Below are 20,562 nucleotides of genomic sequence, written 5' to 3' on the forward strand. Positions count from 1 at the left end.
TTCATTCCAATACCTAACAAAGATTATATTTTAATCAAAAGATGAATGCTAATTTCTCTACCTGATACTCTGATACAAAATTTATTATTATTATTTTTTTCACTATGAACAACAGATCAAAGCAGGAATAAAATACAGTGATACCTCGCTAACGAGTGACCTGCTAACGAATTTTTTGGCTAACGAAGATTTTTTCACTGTTTTTCGGACTCGGCTAACGAATGTTTTAGTGGATGCGCACGCTAACATAAAGCAGTAAACATGAACAGTCGGGCCAATCCAGGATCTTATCTTTTCCATCTGTGTGTGTGTGTGTGTGCGCGTGCGTGTGACAAAGAAATGAGCTGACCACATCACATAGGGGTGACCCACCAACCCGACTGAGTTGTTTACGTTCGAGACAGCGAGAAGTGAGACGCCTCATACCAGTGTCAGTATGGTGCACGTACCGTGTGGCTGTGAATGCGAGAGGTAAGTGTGATAGCATTTATTCTTTACTTGGCTAAATTCTACTATGGGGATTAATTTATAATTAGTAAATTCTATTCTTATCTAATTAAATAAATAATATGCTATATGTCATATTTCTTTTATATTTTTCAGAAAAAAATTTTAAAAGTGAAAAAATTTTTCTTGACAATGGGTCCAAAAAAAGTAAGTCACAAACCCAAGGGAAGCAGAAAGTTGCTCACAAGTGAGCAAAAGAAAGAAATAATTTCAGCATATGAAAGAGTCAGAATTGTGGATTTAGCCCTTTTATAGTGTGCTTTTTACTATTTTATAAAACTTATCTTTAAATAGTAGGCAGCAACCAGAACGAATTAAACGATTTTCTATAGAAACCTACGGGAAATCATGTTTCGGCTAACGAATGTGATTCCAGAATGAATTATCTTCGTTAGCCAAGGTATCACTGTACATTATTATTATTATTATTATTCAAGCCTCCATGGAGTCAAAAAACTCATCACAGGTGGTCCTTCCTAAGAAATACAAAGTCTATCAAGACTCATCGTGGGAGTTCCCTCCTAGGAAACACAAAGTTTATCATACCACTCCTCAAATTCATTGATTGTTCTCATTCTCACCACTCTATCAGGTGAGGCATTCCATGGTTCAACCACCCTCCAAGCAAAGAAACCACTCCTCATCCTCCTGCTCACAGTTTCGTTTTGTAACTTCCAGGGATGGTCCCTTGTCATCACTCCTTCCCACTGTTCAACCAAGCGAAAGAACTCCCCAGTGTCAAACCTGTAACCACCTCTCAACAGTTTAAAAGTCTCAATCATATCACCTCTCCTTCTGCTATTCACCAAACTCTGCAGTCCACATTCCCTCAGCCGATCCTCATAACTAACATTGTACAGTCCTGAATCCATCTTTGTTATCCACCTTTGTACTCTTTCCACAGTTAATTTATCCCCTTCAAATCCTGGGGAACAAATCTGAGAGCAATAGTCTAAGTGTGGTCTGATCAGAGTCTTATAAAACGGAATGATAACCCTTTTATCTCTGCAGGTCAGTGTCCTTCTCATTATGCAGCAATCCTCTGTGTTAACTTCACCACCTTTGCAATATGTCCCCTAAATTTTAAGTTTTTATCAATCATCAACCCCAGATCTCTTGTCTTCCCTACTTCCTCCTGTACAGCTCCTCCCATAGAGTATGCAGCATCCTATTGATGTGTCCCAAACCTCAAGATCTTACATTTTACTGGATTAAACTGACATCCCCATTCATTTGTCCATCTGTCTAGCTTATTCAAATCCTCTTGCAGGGCTACTAATAGCCATTGCCCGCTTCACATCATCCACAAACAACTGAATATCCCCCTGCAATCCACTGACAATATCACTGATATAAAGGTTAAACAATATAGGTCCCAGTACTGAGCCCTGTGATACCCCACTTGTAACCCTCTGCCTCCTTGAAACTGCCCCCACCATACATAACTCGCTGATACCTATCGGACAGTCAATCCTGAATCCAGTTGACCAACCTGATATTCAGACCCATGTGCTGCAACTTAAATATCAGCTTATCATGTGGCACCCTGTCAAATGCCTTATGGAGATCCAGGCCAAGGAATAAAATTTAATCTGTTTTCCTGTTAAATGATCTACTACAGTTAGTTAATATGAAAAAGCATATAATGGCAGTAATTCTGGTGAATCTTATCAAGCATTTGACAATGCAGATGATGCAGTAGGCACTTTGAGAGCTAATGATTCAATACACTTTTTTTTTTTTGGTATTTTCAAAAAATCAGCAAAGTCAGTAAACAACTTGCTAGTACTGACAAGACAATATTAAAACCCATTAAAATTTTAATGACAAATGAAATTTAGTGGAGAGTTTCAACCACATGGTCTGAACTATTTGTGGTCCTAAACAAGGTTAGTCAGTACATGTCAAGAGAAACATTGGCTTTAAAAGTTTTACATTTTTTAGTTATTGAACAACTAATTATGGAATAGACCGGTATTTGTTTGTTATAAAAATATAAAATTAAAAAAAATAAATAAATAATTAAAATATATTTTTTAAAAAAAATTCCTTGTACCCCCAAATCACCATTCGTGTATCACTGGGAATAGGCATATCACACTTTGGGAAACACTTCTGTAGAGAATTAAAATCAGCAGTACTCCTAATTTTGCATTGTCAGCAAACAGTTGAGGATCCTAAGTCAATCCTTATGATATATCATTAACAAATAAGTTACACAATAGGAGCCTATTCTACTCTATTTATTCACTTGATGTTTGAAATGCAGTTATGCATTTGCTTGCATCAGATATTGTCTTATAATTTCTCATGCATTATCAACATCTTTCATCTTTTCTGCAAGTTCAGACCCCCCCCCCCAACATATTGATGCTATTTGACTATGGAACGTTTCATAATCACCCGCATTACAGTTCCACATATAAGCCTTCTTGACAACAACCTGTTTGACTGCCTTCCAAACCAGTACCTGTTGATTACTCTTACAAACAGGAAGTAGTGTTTATATCTATTTTGAAATCACATAATGTGAGGAAATCACCAAATCTAAAACCTGAAAACCTTGTGTTTTGTCCACCACATACTGCTTAAGATAGCTATTTCTCAGACATTCAACAAATTGACTCTCCTTGTTTCCATGCATTATCTTCCTTCCAGTCCTACCTATAATTAAAATTTCCCATTAGGATCACCCTCCTTTTATATGCACAACTAATTTTTTTAACTCTTTCTTTTAAGGTTACACGGTGATCAGCATTCATATTTATGAATTTAGGGACACAAAACACACGTGTTGAAAAGATTATTTTACTGATTAATAATAGAATAATAACTTGACGTTTCGACCCCTGTATTGAGGTCATCATCATAAGGATATACGTGTATAAGAACCAAACTACATGCTGTTGCACTCTAAACAGGTAAATTACATCTAAGTTGTTAACTAATATTTTTTCTTAGCCTGCCCTCTAGTGATTAAAAAAAAAAAAAAAAAACCTCTGCTAAAGTCCTCACGTACTAGGATTCTTCTGGAATTATACAGTTCATATTGTTATATTACGATTATCTTCTGGATTTGTACAGTATAAGGTTGCTATTGAATGTTCAGAAAAAAAAAAAAAAAACACCTCACCAAATCTTCTTGTATTGAGATTTTTCTTTGTGGTTACTATGAAGATTGCAGATGGGTCCTCCACATTCTTGGAATGGTTAATATATATGTATAATAATAAAAATGATGGTCTAACCATTCCAAGAATGTGGAGGACCCATCCACAGGTCCTCTACATTCTTGGAATAGTTAATATATATGTATAATAATAAAAATGATGGTCTAACCATTCCAAGAATGTGGAGGACCCATCTGCAACCTTCATAGCAACCACAAAGAAAAATCTCAATACAAGAACACTTGGTGAAGTGTTTTTTTTTTTTTTTCCTGAACATTCAATAGCAACCTTACTGTACAAATCCAGAAGATAATCGTAATATAACAATATGAACTGTATAATTCCAGAAGAATCCTAGTACGTGAGGACTTTAGCAGAGGTTTTTTTTTTTTTTTTTAATCACTAGAGGGCAGGCTAAGAAAAAAGATTAGTTAACAACTTAGATGTAATTTACCTGCATAGAGTGCAACAGCATGTAGCTTGGTTCTTATACACATAAGATGATGACCTTCTGATGATGACCTCAATACAGGGGTCGAAACGTCAAGTTATTATTTTATTATTAATCAGTAAAATAATCTTTTCAACATGTGTTTTGTGTCCCTAAATTCATAATTTTCTTAAGATTTCACAATCAGTGCTCTCCATATTCCCTGGTCTATCGTAACATCCTATTAGATATACTATTCTGTTGATCTCACTTCACACAAAACAGCTTCAAAACATTCACATGTACTACTATTTGTCACTTCTATTCCTAAGGGATGCAAATCTGCTCTCACTAATATTACTCTCCCCACCTCTTCACCTTCCTATCTTTTCAGAAAATTATCATCAGACAACCAAGTTTCACTTGTTCCAATCTCTGGCCATGCTAACTCAATCAATGCTACAAAATATGCCCCTTTATTTCTGATACTGCTTACATTAATATACAAATATAACAATTCCATTCTTTGAGACCATCAGCAACACAATCATTCTGTACTCTGGCTACTATAGTACACTTTTCTCTTTGATCTGACATCCTTGAGTCACTGATCTTAACTCTGATTTTCATTCATATTCTTCTCATGGATGAAAGCAAGAAACACCAAAGCACTACCTGTTTACAATACATCAAACTGCTTTCCAATAAACAATTTCTCACCTTTGTATTCAACTTCTTCCTGTCAATCACAACTAGCTTCTCAATCTCTCTCTAAACCTTAGCCATACTAAGTTCATATGTACCTTATGTACTCTTTGCATAGAACAGTTGCCCCAAATGTCCAGTAACAAATCCATTTAAATGACCCATCAACTTTAAACCATTCCAACTTCCTGGCAAATTCACTCCATACATTCATAAATTGCACACTATTTGCCTGATACAATTTAGCTATACTGATATTCAGTATCATTGCTCTCCTTCTCAATTCACCATCATATCTGATAAGAGATCTGGGAGTGATAGTGGATAAGGATCTAAAATTTAGGGGACACATCGCCAAAATTGTGAAGACAACACAAAGACTTCTGGGAATGATGAGGAGGACACTGACGTGTAGAAGTAGGGAGATTCTTGTTCCATTGTATAAGGCTTTGATTAGGCCACACATGGACTATTGTGCCCAGATTTGGTCACCTGGTTTTCAGAAGGATGAAGAGATGTTGGAAAGGGTCCAAAGGCGACTGACTAAGGTAGTCTCTGACCTCTGGAATGTCGAGTATGAGGAAAGATTGAAAAGATGTAATTTGCAGAGTCTAGTGGAGAGAAGGAAGAGGGGAGATATGATAGAGACCTACAAGTTGGTAAGGGGTTGTTATAGGATCAATGGTGGAGAAGTTCTACAGAGAATAGTGGGAGATCAGGGGAGAACCAGAGGTCATACCTGGAAACTGTATAAAGAGGGTGTGAGTAGGGGAGTGAGAGGCAGGTTTTTTTCGTGCAGAGTTGTGAATGATTGGAATGCCTTGCCTGAGAGTGTGGTGTCTGCAGGGAGTTTGAATGTGTTTAAGATCCAGTATGATGAGATGTGTGTGAGATAAAAGGACCTCCTAGATGAGTCTTTGACTCCATGAGGTCTTGTTTAATAATAATAATAATAATAATAATATCTGGCAACATGCTAACCATTTTCTCGAGGACACTATTATCCTTTACCTCCTGCAACAAATTCTTCAATGCCCATTCCATATTCCTATCTCACTTTGCATGTCATATGTGCCCACCACTACTACTAATTCTGATGATTGTACCTTCCATGCAGAGCATCAGATGTTCTTTTGAACATATCTCCCAGAAAGCACATCTATAAAAGGCAGTACAGCTTTATAATAGGTAGGTCCTGCGTTAGTAATTTTAATTCACATTTTATAATAAAGCAGCAGAAGAACTGGATAAAGGAAATGTTTACAATGTGATACTGCTGGAACAGATGTGAGGATTCCATACAAATGGAACTGATATAAAGCTGGTAGCATGAATAGGGTGGCTAACAGACATCAGAGGATGGCATATAATGGAATCAAATCAGGGTGAATAAGAGTGACCAGGGAAGTGCCCCATTACATTAATGATGTAATGGAAGATTTAAGGGGGTGGATATTCAGTTGTTTTCCAACAATGCAAAACTGGGGAGGTCAATAGTGAATAAAGGTGATTTAATTAAATTGGCAGTGTGGGCAATGGTTATCAATTCAATGTTGCAAAATGTAAGGTAATGCAGTTCAGGATAAAAAAGAATACATACTTTCTATCATATTGATGGTACTGGATTATTGGTGAAATCATGCAAATCATAAGCAAAATGGTTACAATTGGATACTGCTGGACTTTGCAAAGCTGTTCAATGGAACCTATCTATCTTTACTTGCCAATCTGTTCTTCAGCATATAACGTTGAAGAACACATTGACAAATAAAGCCTCTGTGGCTCAGTGGTTAGAGCACTGGTCTTGTAAACCAGGGGTCGTGAGTTTGATCCTCAATGGGGGCTTGTGTAGTTTTTAATTTAGCTGAAGTAACTAGAACAGGATTAAGTAAGGGAGAGTCTTTGTAATGAAGTAATAAATAATATGGGAGTGATTGGGAGTCAACAGAATGAAAGCACAAGAGGTCTAGAAGAAACGAGGTGTCGTGAAAGTGAAGGAGCAAGTAAAAGAGCATTGAGGGAAAGTAATGAAACTGGGAGAGCCATGCTGAATAGCGCAGAAAATGAGGCTGTGAGTGACACTTGTTTGGATTTGAATGAAGTTATGAGTGGTACAATATATGGTGATTACATGATTAAGGGTATGGAGAGTGGTATGCCTGAGGAGTGCTTGGCTGGTGGAACAATAGAGAGAGTGACTTCAGCAATAAAGAGAGGACATGATGCAGAAAAGATGATAGTTATGGTGAGTACAAATGAACTGAGTGGTAGTATTAATTAGCAAAAGATTTAAGAACATTGTTAGATATCATAAAGAAGAAAAGTGTCAAATGGAGGATAGTGTGTATGCTGCCTCGTTTTGACAATTATGAGTTAAGTAGATGAGTGATGATAATGAATGATATGATTGCAAGAATGTGCAAAAAAAAGGTCTGGAATTTGTTGATGTCTGGAGTGTGTTCGAAGACAAAAGACAGCTGTACGCAAGAGATAGTTTGCATCTGAACATGGAAGGTATAGGCGATTGAAGAAGTTACTGTTTTCTGAACAAGTTGAAGTAATTGGGCAGGGAAACTAAAATTGAAAAGATTGAGTGTAAGAAGAGGGAAAAACTTATGCAGTGAATGTATATTTGTTGATCCTTATTCACAGAATAAATTGCTTTCTGGGAGTAAAAATCGGCATGGGACTATATCAGTTCTAAAGCTGGTACAAGAACTAAAAGGAATCTGCAATTTTTGTATACTAATGCAAGAAACATTCAAAATAAGAGAGAAGAATTTTTAGCATTAGTCAGTGCAATCTCACCAAAAGTTGCCAGGAGGCAGAGGATTACAAGTGGGGTCCCACAGGGCTCAGTACTAGGACCTATATTGTTTAACCTTTATATCAATGACATAGCCAGTGGATTGCAGGGGGATATTCAGTTGTTTGCAGATGATGCGAAGCTGGGAAGGATTATTAGTAATAGTGCAGATGTGGTAGCCCTGCAAGAGGATTTAAATAAGCTAGATAGATGGGCAAATGAATGGGGGTCAGTTTAATGCAGCAAAATGTAAGGTCTTGAGGTTTGGGACACATCGAGAGATGCTGCATACTCTATGGAAGGAGTTATACTGGAGGAAGTAGGGGAGACAAGAGATCTGGGGTTGATGATTGATAGAAACCTGAAGTTTAGGGGACATATTGCAAAGGTGGTGAAGGTAACACAGAGGATTGCTGCTATTATGAGAAGGACACTGACCTGCAGAGATAAGAGGGTTATTATTCCGTTGTATAAGCCTCTGATCAGTCCACACTTGGACTACTGTTCTCAGATTTGGTCCCCAGGATTTGAAGGGGATAAATTAACTGTGGAAAGGATACAAAGACGGATGACAAAGATGGTTTCAGGACTGTACAAGGATAGTTATGAGGATCGGCTGAGAGAATGTGGACTGCAGAGTTTGGCAGATAGAAGAAGGAGAGGTGATATGATTGAGACTTTTAAACTGTTGAGAGGTGGTTATAGGGTTGACACTGGGGAATTCTTTCGCTTGGTTGAACAGCGGGAAGGAGTGATGACAAGAGGCCATCCCTGGAAGTTATGAAAGGAAACTGTGAGCAAGAGGGTAAGGAGTGGTTTCTTTGTGTGGAGGGTGGTTGAGCCATGGAATGCATTGCCTGATGGAGTGGTGGGAGCGAGAACGGTCAGTGAGTTTAAAGAGTGGTATGATAGACTTTGTGTTTCTCAGGGGGGGGACCTCCCCTCGATGAGTCTTGACAGACTTTATATCTTAGGAAGGACCTCCCTCGACGAGTCTTTTGACTCTTTGGAGGCCTGAATAATAATAATAATAATTAGTGAAACTTGGCTGTCAGCAGAAGATGTGGTTACTGGAGTTGAATGTGATGGGTACAGAATTTTCAGGGAGGATAGAGAAGATAAGTATTGACTTGGGAGGTTGCAAAATTTGTGGATTTCTCTCTTAAGAAGGGGTGTATATGGATCTACAGGTTAGGTTATTAAAACAAGCTTCGGAGTGAGTTTACAGCCATCCCATAGCAGAACACATGGCAGGGGAAAGATGTTAGCAGTGCATAGGATAAAATCAGCAGGTATTTGAGGAAGGCAACATCAGAATGCATTCCCATGGTGAAAGACAAACAAGGTAGGTGTTAGATAGATGAGTAGTAGTATCAGGCTTGATCTGCAAAAAAAAAGAAAATGTTATGGAGAATTTACAAGGAGAAAGGTGATCAGTACACCCATGAGCATGAAAGTAAGAAATAAAATAAGTAAGAAAAGCTAAATCAGATTATGAGAAGACCATAGCCAAGGAGATCAAGGGTAATCCCAAAGAGTTCTTCTGCTATGTGGTGAGTAAAAGGAAGAATGACTTTGGAAGGATAACCTTAGTGGGTGCTGATGGTATCAAGGTGACCAATTCAGATGTAATTGTAGAGTTACTGAGTGATCACTTTTCAAAAGTCTATCACCCATGTGAGGATATCTCTGTACCTGTAGCAATAACTAATATGAGAATTGAAGTTAATATATCAGAGGTACTTAATATATTGCAGAATTTAAATACAAATACTTAGTGGTTATTTATTAAGTTTGAACTCTGGTATGGTCCATAGGGAGTGGAAGGAAGGCAAATTAATTACTTTGCATAAAGATGGCTCTAAGACTGCAGTAGTTAATTACAGACGAATCACCATCTTGGGTGGGGTGGTAAAAGTATTGGAAAAGTTGGTTAAATACAGAATTCAAGAATGGTTGAATCAGAATATGATACTCTATAGGGGCTAACATGGTTTTGTTAAGGTCGATCCTGCCTTAGCAATTTATTAGCTTTTTATAATAGAATGACATCTGAGTTGGACAAAGGAAATGGCTATACAGTGGTACTTCTGGATTTTGCTCTTTTGACAGGATACCCCATGGAATATTATTGCGTAAATTGGAGCAGATGGGGATGGATACTAAACTGGATATGAATAAAAGAATGGCTCACCCAGAAAGTAGTGTATGGAAGAGCAGAATCCAGGATGAGGCAGGTGACCAGTGGTGTGCCTCACAGCTCTGTGCTTGGGTCGTTATTGTTTAATTTGTACATAAATGATACAGGAAATGGCTTGAAGGGAGATATTCAGTTGTTTGCTGATGATGCAAAGTTGGGTAGCATAATAAAAAATCAAGCTGATGTTGAAAGTTTTCATGATGATTTAAATAAGCTGGAAAATGGGCAAAAGGTAATAGATGTCAGTTCAATGTGGAAAAGTGTAAAGTTATGCATTTTGGGATTAAAAGATTACCAGCTGTGTACCACATTGATGGAATGGTACTCCAAGAGATTGATGAGGATAGGGACTTAGGGGTGTTGCTGGATAGGGAGATGAAGTTCATGGGACACATTGCTAAGGTGTCCAAGATTGCACATAGGATTACTTGGTTATTGAAGAACACACTAACATCCGGAGATAAAGAGGTTATTATTCCCCTTTATAAGACATTGATACTTCTACATTTGGATTACTATGCTCAAGTCTGGTCACCTGGATTCCTTGGAGATAAGAAGGTCATGGAAAGGGTGTTCAGTGGAGAGTGACTAAGTTGGTGAGTGATGTAAAAAATGCTCCCTACATTGATAGATTGAGAGCTTGGGGATTTGCAGAGGTTGGTTGATAGGCAGAGAAGAGGGGATATGATAGAAACATTTAAATTACTAAAAGTTTTTTATAAGATTGATGGAGGGGAAATGTTTCAGCTGTGTGATAGTGATGGAAGAACAAGAGGTCATCCCTGGAAATTAAGGAAAAGTGTAGTTAACAAGGGTGGGAGAACGAGATTTTTCACCTGGAGGGTGGTGAATGAGTGGAATGTATTGCCTGATTCAGTTGTGAGTTCTTCGTCTGTAAATGAATTCAAAAAGAGTTATGATATATATTGTTTTGATAGTTTGGGTCTCCTGCAATGAATCTACTGACTTCATGGAGATGCCCATAATAATAATAAAGATAGGTAGGTTATTATTCATCTTTATAATGTTATGATTCAGCCACCTCCTGACTACTATGCAGAGATTTGGTCACCTGGGTTTCTTGGAGATCAGGAGGTGGTGGAGAGGATTCAGAGACAAATGACCAAGTTGGTGACAGGTCTATGGAATGCTATCTATGAGGATAGATTGAGAGGCAGAGGAGAGGGGACATAACAGAAACTCATAAGTTATTAAAGGGATTCTATAAGAATGACACAAAATAACTTTTTCAATACATGAGTAGTAAGGTAAGAACTAGGTCTACCCCCTGGAAGTTGTCTAAGAGTGTGGTTAGAAAGGGTATGAAGACTATGTCCTTTGTTTGGAGAGTGGTGAATGAGTGGAATAGATTGCCAGGAGTAGTTGTGAGTGCAACAAAAATGAAGATTTTTAAGCAGAGGTATGATAGTTTTGTGTGAATAATGGTTAGTGTGAGTCTCCATGATAAGCCTTCATACTCCATGGAGATACTAGATTCATTTATTATTATTCAAAGACTAATGCCTTTTCTTATGGTATGAGACTGGGAGGAAAAAAGTGTTAAAGAGAATCCTGAAATGAATGACAAAACAGTGAAAGATCTATGGAATTCTCCCTAGGAAGAAAGAGTGAAAGTTCAGAGTTGTGAAATCAAGTTCAGAGACAAAAAAAGAGAAGTTATGAACAGAGACATATATGTTTTACAGGACTGACAAAATTATTCAATACATAATCAGGTAAGAGTACAGTTAGAGAAGTGACTAGATTTTTTTTTCCTTGCAGAGAGAGAAAAGTTAGTGAAGCTAGTTGTGATTGCTTCAATGCAAATAAGCTCAAGAAGAAGTACAACAGGCATTGTGTGAATAACAGTTAATCTGTGTCTCCAATGATGAGTCTTTGAATTCTTAGAGATGCCCAAGGAAATAATAATAAACGAATCCATTAAAACCAAAAACCTTCTTCCATATTTTTTATTACTTTCAGTATTTTAGCAACTGGGACGTGAGGATCACTCCTGGAAATTGTGTAAGAGTACAGTCAGAAACATGGTGACTAAATTGTACAGTCATCACATCTGCAAACAGTGGTTACTAGAGTCATTTGTGAGTGCTTCATTGTAAATAAATTCAAATCGAAATTCAACATATATTGTTAATAATAGCGTGAGCCTTCCATGATGAGTCTTTATGAAGATGCCCAAGAAGAAAAAAATCTCCTATATTTTATAACTTTTAGCATTAGCATATAAACATAACAGTGTATGTCTAAACATTGAAATAATCCTAACCTTATTATTCTGTTTATCAATCCACCATACTAGATTTTAGTACAATATTAATTTTAGTAGAATTGCTGAGAGTGAATGATTTGTAGTATGTCATATATGGAAAATATATGTCAGAAATGTTTTGTGGGTTTAAGAAAAACCAGTCATGATGGGAGTGAAAGGATGACGTAACTGATATTATGGATGTAAGGCAAGATTGTCAAAGTGTTGTGGAGAATGTAACAGAAGCAGTGAGTGATAGTGCACAAAATATTAATGAGAGTTTGAAGGAAATGGTTGAAAGTAATAATGTGGATGATGAAATGCTAGTGTGAAAAGAAATTGAATGCTTATATGGACTCCTTTTCAGGACAAACTGTGAGCTCAGAGAACTGCAAAAACAATTGCCGTATAGTACAGAAGGATGGAGAATAAAACAATGAGCAAACAGGAAATACATAAAAGCGAGGGAAATTGGAAGAAAAGAGACAGTATTGTATGGGGATTCAATCTTAATGAGAAAGTGATGCAATCACGTTTTCCAGGTGCAAAAATAAAGGATGCTAGTGAAGCTTTAAGTCTACAAAAGAAAGAAGCAAACAAATTATTATTATTTTTTTTTTGGGGCACAAATTATTAAAAAGGTGAGAAATATGCAATGAGAAAAGGTATGAAAGAGTTGTTAGAAGACGCAAAAATGAAGAATATGAAAGTAAAGATTGTGAGTCTGATGCATCAGTATTATAGGATACAACTGAGAAGAAGAGACATGATTGCCAATGAGTCAATGAGAATATTGTGTAGAAGGAATGGTGTGCAATTTATAGATGTGTGCAGTAAATTTGATGGACATAAGGACCTGTATACGCCTGATAGGCTGCACTTAAATGGTTTTGAAGTTAGGTGCTTGGAGAGATTATAACCTCTTCAGTGAGAGGTTGGAAGTGCAAAACCAGGGAAATTAGAGATATTTTTTGGGGGGAGGGGGAGCAATCATGCATATGTATAGTCACCCCTGGGATAGATAAGTACGAGTGCAGGAATGATTATGAAGAGCTGGTGCCATTTTCCAGGATTGAAATCTGAATTGGCAGGTAATGACAAAATTTCAGGATAATTGTGGGCCCAGGGGGGGGGGGGTTGAAATACGTGTACATGAATGCCCGAAGTGTCACAAATAAAGGAAAAGAGTTTACGGCATCAGTCAGCTCAACTTGGCCAAAAGTTATTGATGTTAGTGAGACCAGATTGTCAGAGAATGGTGTAGTTACAGGGATAGAATGTAAAGGATATAGTATTTTCAGAGAAGATAGAAGAAATCGGGCAAGAGAGGGATATTGTTAATGATTATTATTATTATTATTATGTGACACCTCCAAGGAGTCCAAAGACTCATCGAGAGAGGACACCAACCAGTGGTGGCCCGTGAAGTTTTAAGTGGGGGAACTGCCGAAACAAAATAATTAAAAAAAATTCCTTAACCAATTTATTAATAAATAAATCTAGAGATTTATTGTTTAATAAATTGGTTACTAATTAGGGAAAAAAGATTTTTTTTAAAAATTATTTTGCATAGGCAGCACCCCCACTTAAAACTTCACGGGCCACAACTGATACCTACTCTACAATTCTCTGTCTCTACCACTCAAATCACCAATTACAGTGAACGCCTACTACCATCATTTTCAGCAGCACTATCTACTTCCCATTACCACCACCACCACTAGTATTTTCGCAGACAATCACAAACATCCATGCCAATGGCAGGATTCAAACCCGCAGCCTTTTTGGCCGGAGAACGGATACACCAACCACTACACTTACCTGAGGAACATTAACAAACAAAAATAGAGGCTAAGGAAGATTGTAGACAGGGCCGGCGGAAGCAGGCATGCAGAGCATGCGGTGCATACAGGTGCCGCCGCTGGGACACAGTTCATAAGTTCATTTTTAAGAAACAAACTTTTTAACATAAAAACAAAAAATTCTTAGAATGATCAATAATAAAATAAATAAGGCCAGATACACTGAATAAAAATTAAAAAAAAACATTGTATGTTGCCGGCTGTTTACAATTTTGCAGCGAGAGCAGGCTAAATGCTTGTCTGCAAATCAAAAGTTAAACGGTGAACAGTTTTTATGCGCAGAAACGAATTTTCGTACAAAACATTTGTTGTTACGTAACCAGTCATATGGTACTGTACAAACTCAATTGTAGCTTAAATATTCCAAAGCAAATTACATTCGATTGTTTACTTAGGTTAAGTCCCATGTGAATATTGTAAAAATAAACTTTGATTGTCTCTGTATAGTTTGTGTTTAGATGTTATTGTAAATAACATTCTGGAAGTTAACTGTATATACTACTTTAATAATAATATGTTAGAGTGTTAAAAACAAAGGCAATGTTTTTATCGCCGAAGTTGCATGTAATAGATCTACATGGCAGCATTAAAAAAGATGGTTATTTTTCTAATGCCGCTATTTTTCTAACCTAACCTTTCTCATACAAATTTGTTTGTATGAGAAAGGCTTGCAGGCTCTAAGTGTAAACATCTCTGAAGTCAGTCAGTAAGGAAGGTTTAAATAACTTTCTGATGGCTGGCAACTTACAATTAAAAGAAAGCGGAGGAGAACAAAAGGCGTGCCGAACTTGAAACTTAAGATGAAAGAATTATACCGATTCTTTGGGGGGTTGCCAAACTTCATGCAAGGTCTCTCAGAGGAGGCATAATAAAAAGGAACTGAAGCAAACAGAAGGGGCTGCCTGGATCCAGAGATTGCTGAAGAAGGGGGGGGCCCAGTTCCAGAGACATCAACAGAGAGACCGGAGAGGCTGCTCGGTTCCAGACGCTGTCAAAGAGGAGGCTGCCTGGTTCCAGACATTGCTGAAGACAAACGGAGCTGATTAGTTGCAGACATCATCAGAGAGCATCCCGGATCCAGACGTTGGTTGAGAGAGAAGTTTTCTACTTCCAGAAAGGACATTCTCGGTTCAAGACGTCGCTACAGAGAAACGACTTCTAGGCCACAGACAGGGCTTTCAAATTGCCAAAAGGAAAAGTCCAAACGCCATAGAAGAGAAAAGTTTCCAGTCCAGAGAGGGATGCTGATTGACAGTTGACAGCAGTTTCATTTTTTCTTGGAGGTGGCATTTTCAGTTTCTTAGAGGCGGCAATTCAAGCTACTTGAGACGGCAGTTGTCCAGGCATTTTCGGTGAGCCCAAGTAGAGGAGAAAAGGCGAGGCAAATTTCCTGAAGGGCCTTCGCTCGTAAGTTTTTCTTTTCGCCGTGGAAGAATAACATTTTTCCGGATCTGTACGAGTCCCGCTACACTCCCGATGAGATATAGCCGAAGCCAAAATTCCAGATGAAGATCTGAGATGAAAGAATTGCCATAGAACTTTGGCAAAAGTGAAAGACTTTTGACTGATTGTGAGATACAGAGCCTTTGTAAGTTCAAAACTTTTATATAATTCCTCTTATAGTTGTATTAGAAAGACTTTTAAGATATATGTTTAATGTTTAATAAGGTTAAGAAGTGTCCTTAAGAGAATCAATTGTCATGTTAGAAGTTGATATCAAATTTATAAAGATAACTTAACAGAGAGATTTAGGTAACCTCTTTGCGAGTAAGCTTGGAGTTTAATAAGTAAAATTTGTAAACTGAGAGTAGATAACTTTTTGTGTTAAAGAAAGTATTTAAAGTTGAAGAAAAAAGGTTCTAAATTTTGCTAAAGAGTTTTTATAGAAGGATAGAGAAAGCAATCTTCCTAATGTTTAAATTTGTATACATTTCATAGTAATGTAAATAAATGTTATTTGACTTTCTTGTAAACATAGCACGTAATAATATAAACAAGAGTGATTATAAGAGAGAGAGAGAGAGAGAGAAAGCATGCACAGCTACATTAGAATAATGGAGAATAAAGTATAAAGTAAAGAAAAAAGACATCATAAGTAATTAATAGAAATTACAAGTAAACAAAGTTAAATAATAATAAAAGTTTACAATGTCGCAGTAATGACAGGATAGCAACAGTAGATTTATAACAGTATGCATCTCAGTAGGCTACTGACAATAGTGCAGTGCGGACTATTGTTTCGTCTCTGTGTCGTGTTGTGTAATAATTTATTGTGGGTATAAAATAGAAATGGATTCAAAAATTAAAAAGTTATCTGGTGCACAAAATCATAAGCATCATGCTGCGAAAGAAGCAGATATTAAGAAACAAACTGGGGCTCTTAATAAATTTGTTAAAATATTCTGATGCAGATTGTAACCAACTCGATAGATCAGAAATCAGAGTTAATACATCATCCAGTTTGCATGAAAGTACTATTGCAACTATTGAACAAGATAACATGATGTAGGATTTAAGTGAAAAACAGTTAGGAGAAGATTTAGTTGTAGTTGACCACGAAACTAACACATTGTTAGTCTCTGTAAATTTAGAAGATCCAGGTGAATGGGGAAATATTGATGAAAAATTACGAGTTGTTTTAATTGAAATGGGGGCCTGTTCAAAAGAAAAATATAATATATCCCAGAAATACATATGATCATAAGTTACTAAGAATTTAGTAAAATGCAAGAATTTTTTAAACTTTAGTTCAAATAAATTTTAACTTTAATTAAAATTCATTTTAATTTTGTTAGCGATTCAGGTCAGTGAGAAGGCTATAATCTCTGAATCATTATATTCAACGATTAAAGTGAAGTGGCTTTATCATAATTTGCTTTAACTTTTGAGAATAACTTTTTTTTGAGAATTTTTTGAATATTCGGGTTTTTAACGATTATCCTGCCTAGTCAACACCCCCGGTTCGTTACATTTAGCGAACCAATGTGGCTGTTCTGTCAAAATTTATTTAAGAAATTTCAAATAATTTAAATTTTTATTATCATAGAAGAACCACACATGCCTGGATCGTTACAGGGACGCTTAGATAGAAATTGCATGCGGGCGGCAAAGCCCCTAGCGCCGGCAATGATTGTAGATCTGATGGAAATGGTTCATTTGAGGATGTCTTGTGTGAAATAGAGGCTGGTAGAACAAAATGTATTGTTAGTTGTTGCTATAGACCTAGGGGGATCCATCAGCAGATTGTTTGGCTTGCACAATGAGTGCAGGCTGAGCAATTATCATGGGAGACTTCAACTATGGTGATATAGACTGATAGGAGGTAAGGGCAAATGGTCAAATGGAATTTATACAATTACTAAGAGATAATTACCTGAAACAGTATGTGATGGAATGAACCAGGAGTTTGAGAGTGGATCTCCAACCGCTGTTGGTCTGTTGAATCTAGTAACAGCACCAAACGATCTATCTATAACCGCAGTAGCAACTCTACCTTTGATTGGGGAAAGTAACCATGCAGTCTTGTCCTGGGCCTTTGCCACTTCAGCTCACCCTGTGGAAATTTCAACCATGAAATGGTTTATGTGGAACCAGAAAGATGGCGATTATGATAAACTTAGGGGACATGTTGGAGCAGTGCCATGGCATAGGGAACTGCATAGAATGAATTTCATTAGTGCATGGGACATGATCAAGGATTGTTTGAGCGAGGCAGTATCAGAGTGCATACTGAACATCAGGAGGATAAACCAAGTAGGAATTAAGTGGATGACTAGCAATATAAAGCAGGAGATACAAAAAAAGGAGCATTGTGGAAGGAATATAAACAACAAGGTGATCAGCATGCCCATGAACAGTATAAAGCACAATGAAGAAGGGTAATTAGTATGGTCTCTGTCTCTCTCTCTCTCTCAGATTTCCTCATAACTGAGGGCTCGTGACCTTTCTGATGATGCTTCGCCATTTCTTTCTCCATTGTGCTTCTCTTATCATTTATTCTAGTTTAGGCCCAGTGTTTAAGAACTTACGTGTTTAAGTGTTTAACCTCCTTACCATACTAACTCAATTAGTATGGTAAGGAAGGTTAAATCGGATTTCGAGAGAAAATTAGCTAAGCAGACCAAAGTAAATCCAAAACAGTTTTTTTTTTTTTTGTTATGTAGCAAGTAAGAGAAATGATTATGGAAAGATAACTTTACTCAGTGCTGATGATAGGAAAGTAACAGAAGCAGAAGAAATAGTTCAGTTACTAAGTAATCATTTTGCAAGGGTATATCATCCAGATGGTGACTTTGCAGTTACTGAGGTTAGAAAAACTGTTGTGAGTATTGAGATGGATGAACTGGAGTTACTCAGTATATTGAAAATTATCAATGTGCATACAGATGTGGGCCTGGATAGTATGTCTATGCATGTGCTATGAGAATGTGCAAGTGAACTGGTATTGCCTTTAATGGAGTTGTTTAATCTAGTCTCAGCTCTGGCAAGGATCACAAGGGAGTGGAAAGAGGGTAAGACAGTTCCATTACATAAAGATGGCTCCAAGACAGAAGTAGCAAATTGCAGACTAATTAGTATCTCTGGAATGGCAGTTCAAGTATTGGAAAAGTTAGTTAAAAGTAAAATTCAGGAATGGGTGGATAGGAATATGACACTTTATAGGGGGAAGTATGGCTCTGTAAAAGGTAGGTTCAGCCTCAGTAATTTATTCACATTTTATAATGAGGTGGACAAAGAAAAGGACAGAAGAACTGGATAAAGAAAATGACTACACCATGATATTGCTGTACTTTGCAAAGGCATTTGACAGAATACTGCATAGAAAATTATTACATAAGTTGGAGCAAATGCGAATGGGAACAGATATGAGGCTGGTGGCATGGATAGGAGATGGATGATAGACATCATAAGGTGGTGTATGGTACAGCAAGGCAAACAAGGGTAACTAGTGAAATGCCTCAGGGCTCAGAACCAGTATCACTACTCTTTAGTTTGTATATTAATGATATAGCAGAAGATTTGAAGAGGAACATTCAGTTGTTTGCTGATGATGCAAAACTACAGAGGACAACAGTCGATAAAGGTGAGGAAGATATCTTACAAGATGATTAATTGGCGGTGTAGGAAATAGAAAATGGTTGTCAAGTCAAAGTTGCATGTAAGGTAATGCACTTTGGGATGAAAAGATTACACACTTTGTATCATATTGATAATACTAGTTTAGAGGAATTTGATGTTGCTAAGGATCTGGGGATGATGGTGGAGAGATTTGAAATTCAGAGTTTTGCAAGAGTTGGCAAAACAGCTCAGCAGATTACTTGGATGCAGAAGAGCACACTGACAAGTAAAGATAGGGATATTATTATTATTATTATTATTATTATTATTATTACCCAAGACCCCATGGAGTCAAAGACTCATCTAGGACGTCCTTTGATCATACACATAGCTCATCATACCGTGCTTTAAACACACGGAAATTCTCTGCAGACACCACACTCTCAGGCAAGGCATTTCAATCATTCACAACTCTACATGAAAAAACCTGCTTCTCACTCGCATACTCACACCCTCCATATACAGCTTCCAGGGATGACCTCTGGTTCTCCCCTGATCCCCACTATTTTCTGTAGAACCTCTCCAGCATTGATCCCATAACAATCCCTTTATAACTTGTAGGTCTCTATCATATATCCCCTCCTCCTCCTGTTCACCAGGCACTGCAAATTGCATCTTCTCAATCTTTCCTCATACTCGACATTCCAGAAGTTGGAAACTACCTTAGTCAGTCGCCTCTAGACCATTTCCAACAACTTATTGTCCTTCTGATAATCACATGACCAAATCGGAGCACAATAGTCTGTGTGTGACCTAATCAAAGCCTTATACAATGGAACAAGAATCTCCCTACTTCTACAAGTCAGTGTCCTCCGCATCATTCCCAGAAGACACATTGCCAAAGTTGTCTTCACAACTTTGGCAATGTGTCCCCTAAATTTCAGATCCTTATTCACTATCACCCCCAGATCTCTTAATTCCTCCACCTCTGACAATATATCCTCACCAAGCATAAATTCTGCATCTCATTTTTGTTTTCCAAATTCTAAAACCTTACATTTTGCAACATTGAACTCACATCCCCATTCCTGTACCCAATCACTCAATTTATTCAAGTCTTCTTGCAAGGCCACAACATTTCTTCTGCTCTTCATGGTTCGTCCCAACTTTGCATCATCTGCAAACAACCGAATATCTCCATCCAAACCTTCACCAATATCATTAATATACAAGTTAAACAGTAATGGCCCTAAAACAGACCCCTGAGGCACACTGCTAGTGACTTTCCCTTTTCTGGATATCGCTCCCCCCATACACAACTTGTTGATACCTATCAGATAGCCAGTCTCCAATCCAATGCACCAATCTAATATCCAACCCCATCCACTCTAGTTTGACTATCAACTTATCACGCAGTAATCTAGCAAAAGCCTTTGCAAAATCAAAGCATTATACTATGTATCGTTCTCCTCTGTCCATGAAAGCAGTCACCTTATTGTAATAAGTAGATTACTAACACATGACCTCCTTTTAGCAAATCCATGCTGTCCATCAA

The 20,562-nt window shown here is 37.4% G+C and overlaps 1 protein-coding gene and 1 non-coding gene across 2 annotated transcripts in view; one reads left to right on the forward strand and one right to left on the reverse strand.

The window, feature by feature from the left end:
- The window catches only part of LOC150096673 (twitchin-like), a 2,440,784-nt gene that overhangs the window by 1,196,508 nt on the left and 1,223,714 nt on the right, over window positions 1-20,562 (reverse strand). The window lies entirely within an intron of this gene.
- TRNAT-UGU (transfer RNA threonine (anticodon UGU)) lies at window positions 6,585-6,657 on the forward strand. Its single transcript has one exon. It is a non-coding gene; the product is annotated as a tRNA-Thr (tRNA).

Source organism: Typopeltis vanoorti, chromosome 18 (genome assembly GCF_054136105.1).
Source record: "Typopeltis vanoorti isolate ZY-2024b chromosome 18, IOZ_Tvanoo_1.0, whole genome shotgun sequence".
NCBI lineage: Eukaryota > Metazoa > Arthropoda > Arachnida > Uropygi > Thelyphonidae > Typopeltis > Typopeltis vanoorti.